This window comes from Girardinichthys multiradiatus, chromosome 18, assembly GCF_021462225.1.
Source record: "Girardinichthys multiradiatus isolate DD_20200921_A chromosome 18, DD_fGirMul_XY1, whole genome shotgun sequence".
NCBI classification, from domain to species: Eukaryota; Metazoa; Chordata; class Actinopteri; order Cyprinodontiformes; family Goodeidae; genus Girardinichthys; species Girardinichthys multiradiatus.
The window spans coordinates 15,324,106-15,333,084 of record NC_061810.1 but is presented as its reverse complement, the minus strand read 5'-3'; the positions used below and the strand labels follow the sequence as shown (position 1 = coordinate 15,333,084).

Genomic DNA, 8,979 nt, shown 5'->3' with positions numbered 1-8,979 from the left:
AAGCAGCAAATTGTTTCTTAGTACCTGGTCGAGGAGGGAACAAGGTTGGTATTGGCATTTAGAGGTGAAAATGTGTGTTTAGTTATATTTCACGGAGCATACAGGTTGTTACTAAGTGTAGCAGTTACATCTTTTCTCAATAGAGGGTGCTCATGTTCTTTGTTAAGTTATGCTTAGCAATTTAAACGTTTCAATGTTATATATGCTGTGTAAAGACACAAACAGTTGCAACATAGTGTATCTTGTTTTATTTCACAGTATAGTAAAAATAGAAGGCAATATTAAAGGGTTAAAAGCACATACTGGTTAAGTTATTAATAGTATATTTATTTTGTATGTTTATAGCTCTTACGGTGTGTTCACAAGAAAGGCCGCACAATAAAAGGATTGTGAAACATCAGTTTGAGAGACCATCATTTCGACCGGAACGCTACAGTAAGAGCTTGACCCAAGCTGAGAAAAGCTTCATTACAAGCTGAGAAGAAGCTCATCCCACGCTCAACACCAAGGTTCCAGTTCCACGGCTCCAACCAAGGTCTTCTTGGATCCGATGGTCAACTATATCGCCCTGTCGTCAGTATGGAAACATCTGAAAAGGAAACAGAGGACCTCCAGGTCAACGAGGAAGAGGAGCCTTCATGCTCTGTTCGTCAAAGGAGGCCTACAGAAAAAATGCAAGCATATCAGGAGGAGGAGGCCCATAAAAAAGAAAAACGACTTCTCAAAGTTTATGATCAATGGAAAAAACAAGTACGTACAACACGAGACCAACTAAAGGGAGACATAACAAACAAATAATTTCACTCATGGATATCGTAGAGAAAGAAAGAGACAGTGTTATATACAGAAATTAGAGAAAGCGTTACTCCCTCTAGTGACACAAGGTGACTTATAGATGCATGTGAAGCAGTCTCCAAAGATATTATCAAGGTTGCACATGAAAGACTCTCAGGCATAGATGACTATGACAGCGGCAAAGTGAAGACACGCTTACGTGAGCTTCTTAACCCAGACTATGCTCAATCCATTTACAGTTCTTCGGTCACACACTCAAGTAACCACTCATCTGCTAGTAAGTCAAACTCTGGAAGGTCACTAGTAGCTGTAAAGAGAGCAGAGGCTGCAGCAGAATTAGCAGCCAAGGAAGCAGAGTATGAAGTGTTGATAGAAGAAGGAAAACAAAAGGAAAGGATTCAACTTTTAGAAGAAAGGCAGAGAAGGGAGCTTGAATCTGAAAAACGTGAGTTAGGGAGAATAAAGGCCGAAAGGTAGTTAAAAGCTGCACGAGCTAGGCTAATAACTTGATGATCAGGATATAAAGAATGAGAGCAGTCTTCATGTTGACTGTAGCAGAGCAGCTCAGAGGGATCCCACAGTTTCTTCTCCGATTCCAGTCCCTAACACCAACGTTGTGTCCACCACACCTCCACAAGTAGACATCCTTTACTTAGCCCAAGCCTTACAGGACAGTGTTACCATGAACAGATTGCCAATGCCAGAACCCTCCACATTCACAGGTGACCCAATACAGTTCATTGAGTGGAAAGCTTCATTTGCTGCACTCATTGATAAAAGGAACATCTCACCTGCGGACAAGCTGCACTACTTAAAAAAAGATGTAGGAGGTTCAGCTCGAACAACGCTTGATGGCATCTTCTACAGAAATGACAGTGAGGTATACCAGGATGCTTGGGATCGCCTCAACCAAAGGTATGGACATCCATTTGTTGTACAGAAAGCGTTCAGAGAAAGGCTGGCAAAATGGCCGAAGATACAAACAAATGACTTTATAGGATTCAGAGCTTTCGCTGATTTCATTCAGACATGTCATGAAGCTATGCCCCACATAGAAGGTTTAAACATTCTCAATGATTGTGAGGAGAACCAAAAACTTGTTCAAAAATTACCAAACTGGGCAGCCGCAAGGTGGAATCGTCAAGCTACTCAGTACATGAAAGAAAATAGGAAGTTTCCAGGTTTAAGGCACTTTGCTGAGTTCATGTCTTCTGAAGCAGAGATCGTGTGCAATCCAATCACTTCATTTCAGGCTCTCCACTCTACAGACTTGACGGAAATCACTAGTAAAGGTTACCAAAGGGAAAAACGGCCCAACTCCAGTGTTCTCCACACACAGGTGGTAGCAGAGACTGAGAACACTAAGCCAAGGTCAAATGTTAAACCGCCGGGCATACTCTGTCAAGACAATGGACACAAACTTTACAGTTGCCCCCACTTCAAAGGCAAATCACTTGAGGAACGAAGGAAATACATAAAGGATAAAAGGCTCTGTTACGGCTGTCTCAAACCCAGACACAGTGCAAAGGACTGTCATTACAGACTCGTATGTGAAATGTGTAACAAAAAACACCCTACCTGTTTGCACGACTTCAACTATGACAACAATAAGTCAGCCACGAACTCAATTCAGACCAACACAGAACAGGCTGCAACTGCCCTGTCTCTAAATGCAGAAACCAACGAACAATGTGTAAGCACTTCCATGATCGTACCAGTATGGGTTTCTTCAAAGCAACAACCAGGTAAAGAAAGACTTGTTTATGCACTCTTAGACACCCAAAGTGACACAGTCTTCATCAACCAAGATGTGTCTAACGATATCAAAGCTACGTCTACCTCAATAAGGTTAAGGCTCACTACAATGCTTGGTAAAGATGCAGTTGTGGCAAGTGAACGTGTCTCAGGTCTCAAGGTGAGAGGCTACAACTCCTCAGAAATTATTGAACTTCCTCCTGCTTACACTAAAGACTGTATACCAGTTAACCGCTCCCACATTCCTTCCTGTGAAATGGCAAAGCAATGGAATCATCTCAGGGTAATTGTGAATGAGATTCCTCCAAGGCTAGAATGTGAAGTTGGGCTTTTAATTGGCTACAACTGCTCCAAGGCAGGTCATCCTAGGAGGAGAGAACGAACCCTACGCTGTCCACACAACATTAGGCTGGAGTATTGTAGGCCCTACATCATTTCACAATGACTCCTTTAGCACGTCTGTGTGTCAGAGTCACAGTCAAAGAGCTCCCTTTAATGACTCCAGCTGATGCTCTCAAGGTTCTTGAGTCAGACTTTAAAGATGATAACAAGGATAACAGATCAGTGTCTCAAGAGGACATTCTATTTCTGAATACATTAAAGGAGAGTATTTATAAAAACAATGAAGGACATTATGAAATGCCACTACCATTTAAGGAGAGACCTTTCTTACCAGATAATAAGCAAATGGCCACTGTGCAACTTCAAAGCCTCAAAAACAAACTGTTGAAAGACCAAGGGTACAAGGAGCAATATTTAAAGTTTATGCGTGAAACCATAGAAAAAGGTGATGCAGAGGAAGTGCACGGTGAAGCAAAGGAAGGAGAAAGGTGGTATATTCCCCACCACGGGTTATATCATCCCCAAAAACCAGACAAACTCAGAGTAGTCTTTGACGCCTCAGCAAAATACAAAGGTAACAGTCTCAATGACCATTTGCTGTCAGGCCCAGATTTGCTGAACAGTTTAGATGGTGTTCTTATCAGATTCAGACGGTATCGGGTTGCACTGTTATGTGACATTGAAAAAATGTTCCACCAATTTCATGTGTACGAAGCAGAAAGAGACTATTTGAGATTTCTATGGTGGAAAAATGGCAACCTGGACACTGAGCCCCAAGAATTTAGAATGAAGGTGCACCTTTTTGGCGCCACATCCTCTCCAGGGTGCGCCAATTATGGTCTAAAACATCTTGCGAAAGAAAACAAGACACAGTTTCCCCTTGCATCTCAGTTCATAATGAAGGATTTCTATGTGGACGATGATGTAACAAGTACTGCAAGCATCAAGGAAGCTATTCAGATCGCTCAGGAGGCTCAGACACTCTGTGCGTTAGGTGGCCTTGGACTGCACAAATTTGTAAGCAATGACAAAACAGTGTTAGAAAGCATTCCAGCATCTGAACGTGCCTCTCCACAGCAAGCATGTGACCTAGCCTTTAATGACTCTAAACTTGAAAGAGCGTTAGGCATTCATTGGCACATTGACTCAGACACACTCAGGTTTCGCTTTCGCCCCAACGATCAACCTACTACAAGACGTGGGATCCTCTCTATGGTTGCATCTCTTTACGATCCATTGGGATTCATCTCCCCCTTTATACTCACAGGCAAAAGAGTGCTTCAAGAGACATGCAAACAAGGCACTGGCTGGGATGATCCCCTTCCCAGTGAACTAAGACCAGTGTGGGATGACTGGAAAGATGACTTGAAGAACCTGGAGAAAATCGCCATACCACGCTGTTATGTTCCTAAAGGCTTTGGCCAAATAGTAAAAACAGAGTTGCATCATTTTTCTGATGGAAGCTCATATGGTTATGGTCAGTGTTCATATTTAAGACATGTAAACAAAGACGATAAAGTGCATTGTGCTTTGGTTACAACAAAGACCAGAGTTGCTCCCATTAAAGTAATAACAATACCAAGACTCGAACTGACAGCTGCTGTTGTCTCCATTACTGCAAGCAACATGTTAAAGGATGAGCTTGGATTGACACAGATTGACGAGTATTTCTGGACGGACTCTAAAGTAGTTTTAGGCTACATCAATAACGAAGCCCGCCGTTTTCATACATTTGTCTCCAATAGAGTTCAAAAAATAAGGCTCAACAGCACCCCCCAGCAGTGGAGATATGTTTCTTCTGAGCAAAATCCAGCGGATATTGCCTCCAGAGGTTCAAGTGTAAGTTACCTCATTTCATCAGATTGGTTCAAAGGGCCACAATTTCTGTGGAATAAAGAAATTCCTCCAGCTGCAGAGATTGATATGAACGTGCCACTCAGAGATCCAGAGGTGAAAAGGGTACATGTTCTGAACACTCTCAAAACAGAGAAGAAGGGTTTATCAGATAAGTTGAGAAAGTTTTCCTCTTGGTACAAAGTCACTCAAGCCATAGCTCAACTAATTCGCTGTGCCAAGGGAGATAAAACAACAGGCCATAGTACAGTCCAAGAAAGACAAAATGCACAATGTGTTATTCTAAGAGACATACAAGCAAGTGAATATGCAGAGGAGATAAAGACGCTCAAGCATGGAAAGGCAATCCCTCGCAAAAGCAAACTGTTCAAAATGGACGCTTTTCTTGATAATGATGGACTGTTTAAGGTGGAAGGAAGACTCAAAGATGCTTCATACTCCTCCGCAATGAAACATCCATTATTAGTTCCAAATGGTCAACACATCACTCAGCTAATAATAGCTCATTTCCACAGTAAAGTGCAACATCAAGGGAAAGGACTGACAATCAATGAGATCAGGTCAAATGGATTTGGATTCCAGGCATCAACAAGGCTGTGACAAACTTTATACACCAATGTGTAAAGTGTCGCAGACTCAGAAGAGGCACAGAGGAACAGAAAATGTCGGATCTCCCAACACAGCGCTTAGATCCATCTCCACCGTTTACATTTTGTGGAATGGACTGTTTTGGTCCCTTTCTAACCAAGCGAGCTCGCAAAGTGCACAAGCGTTATGGACTTCTTTTTACATGTCTTTGTTGCAGAGCAGTGCACATAGAAATGTTAGACGACATGACTACGGACGCCTTTATCAATGGACTCCACTGTTTTATAGCCATAAGAGGAGCAGTCAGTGAGATAAGGTGCGATCAAGGAAGCAACTTTGTCGGAGCTAAAAACGAACTGCAGGAAGCTTTAAAGCAAGTCGACCCTAACCGCATTACCACATTTCTCGCCGGCAAACAGTGTGACTTCAAAATGCATACTCCTCATTCAAGCCATACAGGAGGTGTATGGGAAAGACAAATCAGGACAGTTCGAAACGTTCTGTGCTCAACAGCTTCGCTTTCGTCAGGCAGAATGGATGACTCATCATTAAGGACATTCTTCTATGAGGCGATGGCCATTGTGAACAGCAGACCTCTTACAGTGGACAACTTAAGTGACCCAAACAGCCCAGAGCCAAATCACCTGCTTACTATGAAGTCTAAGGCAGCCTGCCACCTCCAGGTAAATTCATCAAAGAGGACATGTATGCACGGAAAAGGTGGCGGCAGGTTCAGTACCTAGCAGAACAGTTTTGGTCACGTTGGAAGAGAGAGTATCTATCCAACATCGCAATAAGGCAGAAATGGCATACTCCAAGGAGAAACGTAAAGGTTGGAGATGTTGTCATGGAGAAGATGGGCGATTTACCTCGCAATGAATGGAGATTAGCACGTGTAATAGACACAGTGACTGACAAAGATGGACTTGTAAGGAAAGTAAAGCTTCGCTTTGGAGACAAGAAGATGGAGAAAGGACAATATTCCAGCAAACCTTCTATAGTAGAGCGCCCTGTACAGAAACTGGTTCCTCCATTTGAGACTGTTTAACTATATTCTGCAATTTAAGGTTCATCCGTTTTTTTTGTTTTGTTTTATAGACTGTGTTTTCGTTGACTTTAAAGGTTACAGGTCATTCCTTCATTAGGAAATCATTATCGTTCCTTTGTTTGCTTGTTAAGCTCTAATGATTTGGTGGGAGTGTAAAGGACCTTACTAATATGTTCTGTATTTTTAAGTTGGTTCATAAGTGTTTATTATTTTGCTGCAGCAGTAACGCAGCCAATGCTTTTATTCTGAAAAGCTCAGAACAGCAAGGTGTCGTAAATCGATTTCCGCAAACGGTACAGCAGCAACGGCGCGGATTCCTGTGTGCTCAGAGAAGGTGTGCCCCACGGTTGTATAGGAGAAGGATATTGTTAAGGTTTAATTTCAAGCAGCAAATTGTTTCTTAGCACCTGGTCGAGGAGGGAACAAGGTTGGTATTGGCATTTAGAGGTGAAAATGTGTGTTTAGTTATATTTCACGGAGCATATGGGTTGTTACTAAGTGTAGCAGTTACGTCTTTTCTCAATAGAGGGTGCTCATGTTCTTTGTTAAGTTATGCTTAGCAATTTAAATGTTTCAATGTTATATATGCTGTGTAAAGACACAAACAGTTGCAACATAGTGTATCTTGTTTTATTTCACAGTATAGTAAAAATAGAAGGCAATATTAAAGGGTTAAAAGCACATACTGGTTGAGTTATTAATAGTATATTTATTTTGTATATTTATAGCTCTTACGGTGTGTTCACAAGAAAGGCCGCACAATAAAAGGATTGTGAAACATCAGTTTGAGAGACCATCATTTCGACCGGGACGCTACATGAACAAACTGGAATCTGTCAGACAAATAAGATTTAAACCAGCCTAGTGCTGTTCTCCTGATCCCTACAGCATATTCCAACCTTTCTAAGAGAATATTATGATTGACTGTATTAAATGCAGCACTGAGATCTAAAAGGACAAGTACAAACACAAGTCCATTATCTAAGGCCATAAGAATATCATTAGTGACTTTCAGCAGACCCGTTTCAGTGCTATGATGAGCTCTAAAGCCTGACTGAAACTCTTCAAACAGGTCAGTGCTGTGTAAATGCTCACACATTTGATTAGTAACTATTTTCTCAAGAATGTTAGATAAGAATGGAAGATTGGATATAGGTCTGTAATTTTTCAAGTCATCTCGATCAAGCAAAGTTTCTTAAGTAAAGGTTTAATTACAGCTATCTTAAAAGCTTGTGGTACATATCAATTTACTAAGGATAGGTTAATCATACCTAAAATGGGACTCGTAATCAGAGGGAACACTTCCTTAAATAATTTGGTTGGGATTGGGTCTAACATACAAATTGAAGGTTTAGATGAAGCTAATATTTCTGATAACTCAGGAAGCTCCACAGGATCAAAATAGTCCAAACACAAATCAGGTTCTACAGTTACTTCCAATGTTGTCTCACTTGCTGAGGATGAAGTAATCATCTTCGGGAGAATGTCAATTATTTTATTTTTAATAGAATCAATTTTATTTAAGAAGAATCCCATAAAGTCATGACTGCTGAGAGCTAAGGGAATGGATGGCTGAACAGAGCTATGACTCTGTGTAAGTTTAGCAACTGTACTAAAGAGAAACCTAGCATTATTCTTGTTCTCTTCTATTAATGATGAGAAATAAGCTGTTCTGGCTTGGCTAAGTGTCTTTTTATACAACAGGAGGCTATTTTTCCAGATTAAGTAGGAATCCTCTAGGTGTGTAGAGCGCCATTTTCTCTCCAATTTTCTAACATTGTGCTTTAAAGCATGCAGCTCTGAATTGAACCAGGGAGTCAGCCTCCTATGAATAATTACCTTCTTTTTCAAGGGGGCTGCATTGTCTAATGCACCACGCAATGATGAAGTAACACTATGAACAAGAGAATCAATTTGTGAAGGGGAAGAAACAAAATTATTGCCCTCCACTGTGTTTTTCTGTGATAATGAAGAAATTAAAAGTTGAACAGATTCTTTAAAGGTTGTTACAGCATTGTCTGATAATAATCTACTATAATGAAATTTTTTTTCAGATGTGGAGTACTTGGTTAAATGAAACTCAAAAGTTATAAAAAAATGGTCAGACAGTACAGGGTTAAGAGGAAATATTGTTATTTCTTTACACTCAATGCCATATGTCAGCAAGGTCCAGGGACAATAATTTTGAGTCTCATGATTTTTTAAATCACAAAATAGCATTCACCAGTTGACTAAACCAGATGTTGTTGCAGTTAATAATTACCGTAGTCAGACTGTGTTAAAACGATACCATCCAGCTCGTCACTCGTGGGTTCTAAAGAATATAAGTTAAACATTATTATCATCCAACGAGCATTCACACACACTTAATAAATTCTTACAGATTAATACTTACTACTCAAGATTGCGTTGTATTTCTCAATAGAAGCAGAATGTTCACCACCTTCTGTTCTGTTTCCAATGACGAAATCCGATTAACGTGCAGGGCTACGCCCACTTGCCGCAGACGCGTTAATTCAATAAACAGTAACGTGTCTAAGGTCTGATCACCTATTCAATAAACAGTGGATGTGTATTGTCAGAGACAATGCTCAAGT

General features: G+C 40.8%; 1 long non-coding RNA gene across 1 annotated transcript; it reads right to left on the bottom strand.

The window, feature by feature from the left end:
* Positions 1–306: 306 nt before the first annotated feature.
* Positions 307–8,815, bottom strand: LOC124883589. The gene is made up of 2 exons (XR_007042242.1): positions 8,646–8,815; positions 307–661 (listed from the first exon to the last, which is right to left on the bottom strand). It is a non-coding gene; the product is annotated as an uncharacterized LOC124883589 (long non-coding RNA).
* Between the last annotated feature and the right edge of the window lie 164 nt (positions 8,816–8,979).